Source organism: Ictidomys tridecemlineatus, chromosome 5 (assembly GCF_052094955.1).
Source record: "Ictidomys tridecemlineatus isolate mIctTri1 chromosome 5, mIctTri1.hap1, whole genome shotgun sequence".
In the NCBI taxonomy this organism is placed as follows: domain Eukaryota; kingdom Metazoa; phylum Chordata; class Mammalia; order Rodentia; family Sciuridae; genus Ictidomys; species Ictidomys tridecemlineatus.
Window position 1 is genome coordinate 31,539,539 of NC_135481.1, and position 14,448 is coordinate 31,553,986.

A 14,448-nucleotide genomic window follows, 5' to 3' on the forward strand; every position below is an offset into this window, starting at 1 on the left:
AAACAACTTCTATGTGTTTTCAGTGTAATGTAGATGAGGCAACTAGGAGGACCTGCTGATAGTCTATCAAGCAAGTCACTTTCCCATTGCCATCTTGTCCATATTTGTTATTCAGGTCACCAATGGGATAAACATACCTAGAAGAAGCAGGAAGCAGCTTCTTCTCTTCACTTCATATCTCTGAAATGTTCCATGAAAGCAAAGGACACATAATTGCCAAACTAGATCCTAGAAACTGACATTTCAGCAGATGGGGGTAGATTTTCTCCTCCCAGGCACTGGGATCTTGAGGGTGACCTTTTACATGAAGCATTTCATTAAACACTATTTGGGTTACCAAACCTTGAAGTGAAAGGCAACATTTGATTGAATGTTTGTTGGGTTACCACCAGTACTTTGAAGAAAGCACAATAAGCTGAAATGCTTTTGAGTAATAATTTATCAGGATGGCTAAATTATGAAAGAATGCTTGAATTAGACAAAAGAAACCCACAAGATGAACACAGCTCAAAAATTTTCCAACATAAGCTTACTTTTGAAAATAATTTAAATGTTTGTCTGGCTTCCCATCACATTTGTGTATGATATGTTCAGTAATTAAGTAAGGAGGAAAAAAAGGGAATCCCTGTGGTATAAATTCCAGGAACAACTGCAGATTCATCCAAAGGTCATTTATAAATCAGAACAAGCCCAACTTCATCAGCTAGTCTTCAACAGAATCAAGTATCCTATAAAAATGAGACAAAAATGACAAAAACCATTATTTTACCCCCTCAAAATATTTATAAAAACAAGATGCTGTTCGTCAGTCAAGCAAACAACCTACCCAGAGCATTCTTAACTACTGATGTTGAATGTTACAGCATAAGAATGATTTTTGGCATTTGGCAACTTCTTTTTTGCAAAGTATATCATCTGTTTAATTCTCTTGAATGTGAGCAGCTCACTAGTTTTGCCTACATGTGGTTGATTTTTGTTTTTGTTTTTGCTTTTCCAGGGAAAAGATGTCATAAAGTTCAAACCTTACTTAAGTAGAACAGGCAACATTTCCTCTAACATTTTTTCATATCTCCTTTGAAAATTTTTCTTCTCCTGTGGAAACCATCACAACACTTTTCTTTGGAAACTACCCCTGGTGGCTTTGAACACTGTTATCTAGAGCTTTGTGTTCTCCTATTCATACCCCAATTGGCATCTCTCTAAGTTGTATCTCCTCCTTTGGGACCCAAGGTGTTGTCCAGCTAATTAATGACAGATGTAACCTAGTTGACTGTTGTGAGGCTATGTTCCCCTTCAAGCAACATAAAATTTGCAGCCTATGCACCCAACCCCACCATAGTGTTTTAGCTTGTAATTTGACTAGGTTTTGTGAGTAGGAGGTGAGGTGGAGAGTGATGTCCCCAAATGGAAGGCCAGAAAAATTGCTAAATCTAGTGTCCCTCAGCATCTAGCTGGGAAAATACATGTATGTAGGCTCTGAAAACAGGTATAAGAAGGAGAAAGAGAGTTTCTACAAGGGAAATATAAACACATTGAAGGAAACTTATGTCTATCTTATAGGTTTGCCTTTGCTTCTAGTCTGCCATTTGTGTGGTTTCTTTTAGTGTCCATCAGTTACACTGAGGAGGCAGTTAGGGTCAGTCATGTGTCTAAATAGTTTGTTCCCTACTGTGGAAATGACAACTACTTAGGTGATTTCCTTTTAACTTCCAATTTTGTTTAAGAATTCAAGAGGGAGAAGCAAGGAGTTTCCTAAGTTTGCAGCATGCCAGATCTAGATAAGACAAAGGGAAACCTTCTGTTAGAACCCTGGGAACACTTTGCCCAACCTTGGAAGCTCAGAAATGGCAGTGCTGTTGACCCTAAAGGGATTGCTCTTCCCAGGGTTAATCATTTCCTAGAGATAGTAGACAACTGCCTAGGAGTACCCTGGCAACCAGTCAAGTCAGATGCAAACCAACCGTCCAATCAAGAGTCCACACGCCAACCACCCCCTTCATCAGAGCTCTGACACTCTGAGCCTCTAACCACCTACCCTAATCACCCTGGGGCCAGGTACCAAACAACTAAGGATAACACCTATGCCTCAGAGTCTGCTGAAATTATTCAAATAAGTCAATTCTAAATTTGCTTATTTTACCTCCCTGCTCCTTCCCAAAAAAAAAAAAAACTACAAGGAAGGCTTTTGCCCCATCCCTCTCCTCTCTGCCTCCTAAGTGACTCCAATGCTTCCTTTGTGGCCCCTATGACATTACATACCCTATTCTCTTGGGATCTGTGAATACAAATTTTTTAATATATGTCATATCTTTATCTGTTGGCCTTGCTGTTCTTAAATAAGAAAACTGATGTTAATCAACATGAGATGAAAATGATTCCCTGCAGCAGATGATCTTTAGAGTCTCTGGTAGTTCTAACATCCTTGTATCCTCTTACTTTATATATTTTGTTGTACTGTTTTTAAAATACATTATAATAAGGTCTTGAGCTTCTGAAGTTACCCAGTTTTTAAAGCCAAGGGCTTTCTGAATCAGGAGTCATATAAAGAGAGATTACACAGAAAGTCTTGTGTAAGAGTCATTGCTTAAGTGGAGGCAAGGGAAAATGTTAGTGCTGTTTTGGGAAACCTTTCATTTTGTTCTATTACAGCTGAAGGGTAAAAATCATTCTAGTATGACTTTTTTGGACTCCTGTTAGCTTTTCTATTTTCCTTAGCTCTTTTTTCTTCTTTACCTTTTGATACAAAGTACTAGAAGGCTCCTTCCTAATGGTGTTATTGTATGAGTTTGGGATGTGTGGTAAAATCAGGAAAATATTGAAATAAAATTATCCCTTTAAAAGGCACACAGAGAACAAGGCAAACATAGGAAATATATGAAGAATTAGATTAGTATGAAAATGTTATTGAATATTTACTTAACGAACAATATGAACAGTGATTCACTGTGTAGTCTTAATCCCTCATCCCACCTTTCTTTGCATTAATTTTTTGTTTGAAAAACAATTATTCCAAATATACTTCACAGAACTGTTATGAGGAATCATTTGACTTTCAAAATAAATCTGGAAATTGCTTTCAGATACTATAAAAATTTCAGGGGATGATTATGTGCAAGAAAAAAATTACGCAAGCATTTGTGTAAGGGAATAAACAAGGAAGTGCATTTCAGTTCAAGAATCAATACTTTGGTTCAAGTTGTGATAAAATAATACCATAGTTATTTGAAATCAAGAAAACATTTTTTTTTCAGAAAGTGTTGTGGGATTTTGTTGTTGTTATTATGTTTGATTCTGAAATGTCCCCATTCACAAAACCTCTGGTAAGTTGGATGAAATGGATGTCTAACCCTCTGAAATGAGCCAGGACTCAGGCTGAAGTACAGTTGGCTGGACATTTGAGAACAGTGAGGAAAATGCTCACCTTCCTACACCACCTGAAGCTGCCAAGTAAAAACTTCCAAATATCCTAGAGAAACAAAATGCCTCTGATTCACATTATGTTTGCCTTTGAGTCTTGCTCAAAATGTTTTGCTTTAATGGAAAAATAAAGAAATAAGAAAAAACACTAAAAGTCAAGGAAACAATTTTGTGCAGAAAGGAAATCAAGCTGTGAAATCTCTGGGCTTCTATTGTATAAAAAAGAAAAAAAATTGAGGGGGGACTCAACATATTTAATCCTAATTTGAAGATGAAGAAAAGGTGTTAAAATATAGTCATATTGGGGTACTCCTTCAAAAAGATGGTTCTTTCTCTGCCTCAAAGATATTTGAAAGGGTACCAAATTTTGTTCTAAAACTATGTCTAAGGTCAGAGAAACATTCTATCTTCTTACTTCAAATCTGTCAATGGAAATTTAATCTTTCCCCACCATCACCAAAAATGCTAGTTCCAGATTTGCAAAGATAAAAATGTTCACTGTTTGGTTTGGCTGATTTTGTTGTGCCTTAACATCAAAACAATCCTCAAATGCTAAAGACCTTTTACTCAAATACTAGATTCAAGTGAGTAGCTCTCTCTCTTATCACACAAACTAAACTGATATCATCTGTAGGGTCTGGAATTCTGAGTTGTGAAAGAACAAATAAGTTAAAATATTGGGTATACTATTTAACTTAACTCTTTCACTTTGAGGATGAAGTAGCTGAAACTCAGAGATGGAATTGTACACTGAAATTTATCCTGAGGCCTCTTCTATAGGTAGCATGGAGCAGGCCTCATCTTAGGCCTTGTCTTTCCCCTTGCTACAGTAATCAGGGAACTGCAGGTCTTGCTGCAATCCTCACCTGGATTAAAGAGCCTCAGGAGAAGAGTGAGGGGATCCTTATGGATATCCCCTTTCATTTATATCCCTGCTCTATAGATTCTAAAATACCTGAGGATTCTGGGTACAGGTCTTCCAGTAAATTGTGGGGGTGGTAACTGCAAATGCAAGGTGAAGAGTAAGAGCCTGGCATTCCCAAGATCAATGTTAAGGCTCTTGCCTTTCCCTCTACTTCCTTCAGCTTTTCTTTCCTTTAGAAATATTTCATTCTGAGCAAGATGCAAAGGCCAACAGTGCACGAGTCATAGGCATATTCTTCCTCTCAGTATTTGGAAGGTTTCACTTGGCATCTTCTTTCCTTCATTGTTCTAACAAATCTATCCAGTTACTCATAAGCTTCAATACTAGTCCTTTTCAGAGGACCCTGGTTATATTTTCTTTTTGCCTGACTGCCCAGAGGTTTTATGAAGTAGTCTATTTTCATAACAAAAAAATATTTTTTTCAGATAAATGTTTGACCTTTATTATGAGTGGAAATCACCAGCAAGGCTTGTTTAGATACAGATTTCTGGGCCCAATCCCTGCTTTCTAAGTCAGTAGGTCTGGGAGCGTGGATTCTAACAAGTTCCCAAGGGATGCTACTACTAATCTCAGAGTTCGATGCTAATGGGGGCAATGGCATCCTGTGACCCAGCCTCAGATAGGCTGCTATTCACTCTATCTGCTACCACACCGTCTCATAAACCCTTTGCCCTGACTCTGCAGGAGGCTATATTCCATGTGAGTAGAAGATAGTGAAAATGATTAATATTTTACTTTCTATGAGGAATTTTGCTAAGTTTATTTCTAACCTCTTTAGTGATTATTTTAGACTTCTCTTTTGGCCCACTTATTTCACCCTTTACACATAAATGGCCATGAAATCCTATAGATTCTATAATCTAAATATCTACAGAGTCTCTTTCCTTCTCCATCTCCTTTCCTATTTCTTGATTCAAGTGACCATTATCTCTCACCCAGAAGTCTGTAGAATGGTTTTCTATTTGGTATTGTTTTCTTACTGTTCTCTAACTCATTTTCAACCCACTATCACAATAAGTTTCCTAAAACAGAAATTGAATTCTAAAACTATGCTGCTCAGAATTTCTCCATTGTGTTCCTTTGGCCTTCGGCAGAGAGCAAGAAGTAAGGTGACGTTTAGGGGATATTCATTTTTCCTTTCAGTCATCCACTTCCTTCCTCCAGTCATACCAATGCTCATACTACTCCAGACCAAACTTGGCAGAAGGAGATTAAACTGGTCAATATCTTCTACTTAAAACTGCCACTTTTCATTTTAGTACTGTGAACATTTATAGGAACCTACTGTTTGTACTGCTTTGTGTCTTTTCACCAATTCTCACAAAAATCAGGTGGAACTACTAGGGAAAGGAACAAAACACAGAATTAAGGAGCTACCTCAGGTTATTCCCAGCTAATTAGATAAACATAGAAAAGAAAGCATGCCTGTAGTTTCATGTGCCATTAAACCTCTGAATAGTCTCTATTTATTTTTCAAATAGATGAGTTAGGCAGTAGAGATTAAAAGAATGAACCCTATCTTCAACATTCTTGATTAGAAACCTGGTTCTGCCATGAGGTAATCATGAAAAAGTTACTTATCTTTTTGAGCCTGTATTTAATTAGCCTGAATTAACATTTATAGATTTTATTATTTTTGTAATGATCTTCTTGTAACATAGCATTTTAAAATGACCCCTGTGATCACTGCTTCCTGGTATATGTGCCCTTATGAAACCTCCTTTCCTCTTGAGTGTGGGCAAGATATGTGACTTTATGTTTAATTAATGGAGTAGGGCAAAGGTTATATGATATATTCCCACGATTTTGCTGTGTTATGGATAGAGAGATTTTTGCCAATGAAATTTGCTATGGTTTGGATGTTGACTTTGCCCCATAAGGTCTATGTATTGGAAGGTTGGTCCTCAGTGTGGTCGTGGGACCTTTAAGAGGTGGTACCTAAGTGAAGATCCTTGGGTCATTTGGGGGTGTTCCTTCAGAAGAAATTAAGGTATTTATCCCTCTAGAGAGAGTTGTTATAAAAGCCTGAGTCTGGCCCCATCCAGTCTCTCTGGCTTCTTTCAAGAAGCAATCCTCCTGTGTACACTTCAGAGCCTGCAACATGCTGTTTGGACTTTTCAGTTTCTAAAACTGTGAGCCAAATAAACCTCTTCTCTTTTTGAAATGCCTACCTTTGGTATTTCATTATAGCAATGAAATAAAAAATTAAATTAAGGTTCCTGATAAGCTTGACTTTGATTTAATCAAAAGGAGATTATCCTAGATGGGACTACTGTAAATAAATAGTCCTTTAAAAGAAGGTTGTTCCTTTCCTGAACTCTGAGACTCCAGAGAACTGAGGCTCTCTCTCCTGTAGACCCTGAAGAAGCACCATCATCAACAGATATAAGTAAGTAAATTGTGCCAGAATCCACATGAACTTGCAAGATGAGACTGCCACCCCTTGAATGCAACCATGTGATATCATGAACAGAGGAACCAAACTTTGCCTAGACTTCTGATGCATGGAAACTCTGAAATAATGAATGTACTTTGCTTAAGCTGCTAAGTTTGCATTAATTTTTATGCAGCAATAGCTAAGAAATACATCCCTTTTTCAATGTACATCACCAACCAATAATCCCTGCTTCAAAACCAGGTAGGTGGTGGGGAGGATAAGGACCAAAAAGTAGGCTGCAGATTGGATGGAAGTAGTTTAGGAGCAATTACATCCTTAACTATTCCTAACCCTGAACAGGTAGAATGGTTTTCAACAGTGTTGCTCTTAGGAACTATGAACTCTGGAGGTGTTTGGCTTCCCAAGGTGCAGAGGAATGGTAAGATGGAACTAAAGGAAAATCTTCTTCTTCTTTTTTTTTTTTTTGCTTTTCTCACAATAATGCCTACTTATGGAACTCTAGGAGGTAAAAGCTGTTACAAACAAAGAGGGTGGAGTTGGGGCTGCCTTCAGACAAAAGCAGGCAGCTGTGATCACTCAAGTATTAAAGTATCAGACAACCAGGCAAGAGTAAACCCTGAGCTGAAGTCTTTGGGGTTGGGGGACACAAACAGTGCTATGACCCACTTTACTCGTCCTTTAATGCCTATAATAACTATTAACTACATAAGTGCAGTTAGTTAATAGAGATGGCTATATCAAATAATTGTCATAGGCAGTACATGTGTGGAGAAATGGAGCTAGGCATGATGGGACAATATTCATAGTCACAGCTTAATTCTGCCACTCATTGGCTTGGGACTTTAGCGCCTCACAGCACCTTTTTGGAATTGAATTTCCTGAAATTGATCCCAAAGAGTTTGAATATTTGAGGGTTTCTAGCTTTTTCAGAAGTATACTGTCTTTGAAATACAGAAAACAGATGAAAATTCAAACAGTTATGGCTAAATTAGAAGGCCCAGCATAAACAGGGAATGAGCCCTAAAGTCTCTTCTGGCATCTTCCGATGTTGCTATGCCTCTACAGCAGAAGCTGGCAGGGGTATAGGCTGGAAAGAGGCATCCACAACTTTCACTCCAACTAAGTTGCTCTAAAAAGAGCTGAATCATTGGAAAAGAATCCCACCTTTCCAGTATTCTCTACACTGTAAGACAGGCTGAGGATTCTCATGTATGTAACAAGATGCTTTCAAAATTCTCTCTTTGTTATTGACTTTGAAGAATTTGATCAGAATGCGTTTCAATCAAGATCTCTTTATTTTTATTTTCTTTGAGGCCTTTTTGGACTTCCTGGATAAGGATGTTCATTTCCCTCTAAAAACTTGAGAAATTTTCTGTCATTATTTTTTATGTACACGTTCTGCCCCATTTTCTCTTTCCAACTCTGGCACTATAATAGTGAATATATTGGTTTGCCTCATAGTGTTCCTTAAGTCCCTTATGCTTTCACTTTTTTCACTATTTTACATATAAACATCAGAGCAGAAATAAGTGAAATAAAGACTAGAAAAATGTCAAAGAAACTAAATATTTGCTTTTAAGAAAATCAACAAAATTGAAAAATCTTTAATTAGATCAATTAGAAAAAAAGAAAAAAGACTCAAATAAATGACATTATAAAAGATAAGACATGTTATCTGTTATCACAGAAATAGAACAATCATAAGGGACTACTATTAACAATTATATGTCAACTAACTGGATAATTTAGGGAAATTGGATAAACTCCTAGAAATATACAGTTTATCAATGCCAATCACACAGAAGTAGGAAATCTGAGCAGACCAATTAATAAATAAATCAGTACTAAAAAACTCCCATGGAAGAAAAGCTTGGGATCTTCTGACTTGACTGGTTAATTTTATACCAAACATTTAAAAAGGAATTAACACTAAACCTTTTCTAGTTGTTTAAAAAAATGGAAGGTGAGGGAACAGTCTCAAGCTCATATTAGAAGCCAAATAGTACCTGAATACAAAAGTCAGACATATATATATATATATATGAGAGAGAGAGAGAGAGAGTTCAAACAACTCAATAGCAAGAAAACAAATAACCTATTAAAAAATGGGCAGATGACCTGAATAGATATTTCTCAAAAGAAGACATACAAATGACTAAGAGGTACATGAAAAAATACTCATGATCACTAATCAACACCAATCAATAGCCATTATCAAAGTACAAAGTATAGTAAGTATTTGTGATGATATGGAGAAAAGAGAACTCTGCAAACTGTTGGCAGTAATGTAAATGGATGTAAATGGATATAGCCACTACAGAAAACAGTATATAGCTCCTCAAAAATTAAAAATAGAACTACCATATGATTCAGCACATCCATTACTGGGAATATATAAAAAAAGATAGTCAAGTTAGTATATCAAGGAGATGCCCACATTCTCAAGTTCATTGCTGCATCATTTATAATAACCAAACTAAAAAATCAACCTAGGTATCTATCAATGGGGGAAATGGATAAATAAAATCTTACACACACACACACACACACACACACACACACACACACACACACACAATGTAATATTATTTAGCCTTTAAAAAGAAAATTCTCTCAGATGCAATAACATGGATATCCGGAGGACATTATGCTAAGTGAAACAAACCAGGCATTGAAAGACAAATATTACATAATCTTACTTACATACAGAACATAAAAGCCAGACTCATAGAAAAGAATGGTAGTTTCCAGAGTAGTTGGGGTAAGGGAAAAAAAATGATGTTGGTCAAAGGGTACAAACTTTCAGTTATACAGCATGAAATAAGTTTTGGAGCTCTAAAGTACAGTTCTGTGACTATAATTAACAATACTGAACTATATACTTGAAAGTTCCTAAGGGAGCAAAACGTTAAGTATCCCACATACAATGTAACTATTGAGGTGATGGATATGTTAATTAATTGGTAATGGTAATAATTTCACAATATGTTTGTACACCAAAACTTCATGTAGTATACCTTAAATATGTATAATTTTGGTACATTTCAATAAAACTGGAAAAAATATAATAAAAGGCTGATTTTAGGCTACTTTACAGACTACTGAGAATAGCAGGGAAGGGTAAGCAGAGCACAAAGAAGAAGCTGTTATAATGATTAGGACATGAGAATAAGAGGGTCCTCAGTAGGACATATGTGGTGGTGATGAAAATTGATTGGATGCTGGATAAAGTTTGGAATTAGTATATGCTGATGATTTTGCCTGTAGATATGTGAGAGAGGGGAATAAAGGCTAACTCCACATTTAATCAAGTTCATGGGGTGTCCTGTTGCCATTAATTCTGTGCAGTAACCACCTCAACCCCTGTCCTACCTCTACTTTATTTTACTACTCTCGTTTTCTAACCCTACAGGTGCTCACATTTATTTTCCTGAGTAACTCAATGTGACCTCTCTCCCATATCAGGCCTGCTCTCTTTGAGGTTCCTCATACTACACCTCTACATGCCTTTTATGCTTCAAACTTCTGTGTTACGTCAGAGCCGATAAATTTCCTGCATAATATCTGACTGGTTATTTTGCAAAAGATAATGAGAACCAAATTGCTAATTTGAAAATATCACACACTCCTACCACTGCCATCCCATATATTTCCATTTTTTAAGATTATATATCTGCCTTATCCCATAACCATGAACCATTCAGCAATTTTAGGTAAACTGAGAATAAATAGTGAAAGATTTGGGGGCATGCCCACCCCCTTTCAAAGCAGGAGATAGTTCATTTATTTTGTCCTCAAAGCAACTTGATTGGTAAGTAATATTATTCCCACACTACAGAAAGAGAAATTGAGGTTCCAAGAGTCTTGTGGAAAGACATAGTTTGTAATTAACAGAGTTAGGGTCCAACCCAAACCTGCGTGACTCATTCCCTTCCACATTCCCTTCCACAGTATGCTCTCATGAAGCAGAAGAGTGTGTAATTTCTGGGTTATAAGGACACCAAGTATGGGCTTATTTTCTAGATGTGGCAATTTTCTCTTACATTTAAGCTAAAACCTGACAGAAGAAAACTCAGAGTACAGTTACCTACATTCATTGGTGTTTGAAACAGTTTTCCAAATGGCTCTCACTTCAGAGATATACCCAAACTGCCTGCTTCAGAGTCTCGAAGGCCTATGGACACATCATCTCCTGTGGACACAAATTCTGAGATAGTTTTTTCCCTTGGAACAGTTGGTATTATTCATTTGGCATAAAATCAGACTAGCAGTTGAAGTGAGGTGTCTCCTCTACCCCTCCACCAGACCTGGGAACCTAGAAATCTGATGTTTACTATTTCATGGAAAGAGCTTGAGACCTGTTCATATCTGTCTCTCTACTTCTAATGTGACTATACCACATGAGGCCCACTCTGATTCCATTTATTCTTCACCTCTGTCTACAGTTTCAGGGTAAAATGGACCTTCAATGAACCTATCTATTTAATAGACCGTGTCAACTGATGTATCTGGGGCTGTAAAACAAAAATCAGACCTGTGATTTCTGATGCTCATCTGGATTTGCAAACTGCTTTTCAGCTATTAACTTTATTTTTCCTGATTAATAACAGAGACATTATTGAAGAAAGGCGATGAGAGAGGGGAAGGAAATAGTAATAAATCTTATCCAGGCAACTTTCAACCCCAGGATTATGTCATTCAATCAAGATATGCTTACATAGGCAAAGATAATAGTATTTGTTTCCTTCCCTTAGAAAATCCTTTGTATCAGAGCTATTTTTCATGTACTATAAAGTTTGCACTTTAGTTCACATTAGCCCATGTATCACTTAGAAAAAGCCAACTACCAAAAATACGTATTCATCATTTTGGACATTTAAAAGATTATCTTATATGTAAGTAATATTAAATTTTAGGTTTTTGTATGCTACTATTAAACTTCTTCCACAAGCAAAGAACTATACCAGAATATTAGCTACAACTTAATTAAAGTTTGCTAACATTCAAATTAAATGATTAAAAAGTAACAAGAAATATATTTTAAAACATTACATAATATTTTTAAGTAGTAAACAATCAATGTTAATTTTTTATTTTTTTCTAGGCTATTTTTTAAATCACATATGTACATTTGCTAATAAAGTAGAACAATATTATAGCAAAAGAGAATTAGGATGTATTCAACAGGTGAATATGGAATGAGATCTTACATGTATTGCAGGTAGGAATCATACAAGAATATTGGAGAATAATTTTGCAGTATCTAATAAAATTTGTGACCTAGCAATTCCACTCTAAGTATAAACCTAGAGAAATTCTGTCGAATTTGTACTATAAGACATGTATAGAAGTAGTCTTTATAGTGTTATTCAAAAAAATTGGAAACAATCCAAAAGTATATTAACAAAAGAATGGGAAAATAAATAATAAAATATTCTACTACAGTGAAATGAAGGATCTAGAGTGACATCTTTCAACACAGGAATTGTCACAAACATACCATTAAATGAAAAATAAACTTAATAAGGACATATAAAGTATCCTTATATGTTAAATATATATGAAGTTTGAGAGCATGCAAAACATGTTATATGTTGTTATGACTTTATGCACTTATATTAAATGTATAAAAATTAAATGAAAATGTTATACTTCAAATTCATAGTTGTTACTCTTGAGTATGAATGACATTTAAGTTAGGTCTCCTAGAAAACAGCCTGATAAAGGATTAAAGGCTGAAAATTCTGGGGAGATTGAATCTCAAGGTAGCAAAAGTGAAGGAAAGGCAAATTGAGATGGGAAATGGATGGGGACAAAAGTAAGGCCATGTTTTAAATGCACAGGATTTAGAAGTCAAAAGAACCTTTCTTGGAATGATCTATCAGAGAGAGTAAGGGAAAGCAAAAGAATCTTTTGGGTTCCTCCAGTTTTCTTGCTTTTATTTGTCAGAGGTAACCTCAGGAAGCTAATTCTCTAACACTTCCAGGATCTGTCACTCAGTCTCTTTGGCAGTTGCCAGAGCAGTCAACTCCCATGATCTGTAGCATGATGCTTCATTCAAACCTGGAAATGATAAGGGGAGTCATAGATTTCTAGTTGCTTTTCTTGCTGGAGTATAACTTCTGCCAGAGAGAGCATTGAGGTAGCACTAGCAGCTCAGGTAAAATAGCCAAAGGCTCAGAAAATGGACAAGAAAGAGAAAATCTGAAGAGCAACATCAAAGTATGCCATATAATGGGAGATGTGATTGGAAGGTGTGTATATAAGAAGATTCAGCTGCATTAATAATTCTTAAGCTGAGTATTAGGTCCATGGGTATTTGCTCTATTATAATGATAGATGTTACATATTAAATAATATATCTAAAAGTGTTTTGATGCAGTTTAAATGGCTTTAAAGATGCTTTACATATTAAGCTGTTTTAAATCTTGAAGGAACCATATATTTTCCACTACTATTCTGTTGGGAATTGTGAAACTTAACAGAGTTTATAAGGATGTGCTGACTGATTATAGAAAAACAAAGCAGCAACATTTTCTTACCATGTCTGAGTGAGGAGTAGGCTTATTTACACCCTTCCCACAACAGAGATTTCACTGAAGAGGAGGAATTTTGAAATGGTTCCCCAAAGATAAGGGAATTTGTGGAAAAGTTATTAGGGAAGAGCATTTCATATAAAAGGAGATGTAGAGAACTAGCTCAGGGAACAAGGAATAATTAACCAGATCATTTGCCTTGTGAAGGAAGTAATGGAATATGGTAGAAATACACGTGAGTACAGAATGCAGAAAAACTACCCTAGCTAGTCTATGTTTCACTGACAAGAGAGGAATTAAGATTTTCTTAACTACATTTTCTAGCTCTCCACATTTTGGTGCAGTCTTATGTCTGTGTTTTGAACAATGAAATGTGGAAAGATGGTTCTTCCAGATCTAGCCAATAAAAGCTCCATGCAATATTTTATGTTCTCTCTTTCTTTTTATTGTATATCGTTTGTATGATATTATAGAGGATACAAATTACAGTAACAGAGAGTAAATCAATAGTTTCTTGGGAATGGAGGAAGATGGTTGAGATGAAGGGTTATAAAAGAGAATGAGGGGGCTGGGGTTATATCTCAATAGTAGAGCACTTGCCTAGCACATGTGGGGCACTAGGATTGATCCTCAGCACAACATAAAAAAAATAAAATAAAGATATTGTGTTCATCTATAAGTTAAAAAAAAGAGAGAATGAGGAAACCTTGAGGGGTATGGATAGTGTTCCATGTCTTTTTGGGTGCATTAAAATTATACAAAACAGTGAGCTTTATTGTGTTGTGTTTGTATAGATACAAAACATATTTGGGTTATGTTTTATTTTGCTGTGCTTGCTGAACAGATACAGGATATCCAATAGAACTCTCTGGGGCCTCCAAAGAGAAAAACCACTAGATGGAAGAAATGTGGGTCTCTGAAGGGATGGAACAGAAACTCCAACCTGTTCTTTTTATGTACCCTCACTGGTCAAGCCATAACCAGGCAATAAACTTTTGTTTTGTTGAACCATTGAAAATTAATGTTGGTTTTATAGCAGTTAGCCTATCCTAACAAATATACTATATGATTGCATTTTTTATGCCCATCTCTTACTGATTAACAGTGAGATCTTCAAGAGCAAAAACATACAGTTCTTCATCCAATATTCTAATACTGACTAGCACAGAGAA

At 36.0% G+C, this 14,448-nt stretch overlaps 1 long non-coding RNA gene across 1 annotated transcript; it reads right to left on the reverse strand.

Annotated features, from left to right (window-relative positions):
* Positions 1 to 421: 421 nt before the first annotated feature.
* Positions 422 to 11,295, reverse strand: LOC144377743 (uncharacterized). Its single transcript, XR_013438786.1, has 2 exons — positions 10,832 to 11,295; positions 422 to 728 (listed from the first exon to the last, which is right to left on the reverse strand). It is a non-coding gene; the product is annotated as an uncharacterized LOC144377743 (long non-coding RNA).
* Between the last annotated feature and the right edge of the window lie 3,153 nt (positions 11,296 to 14,448).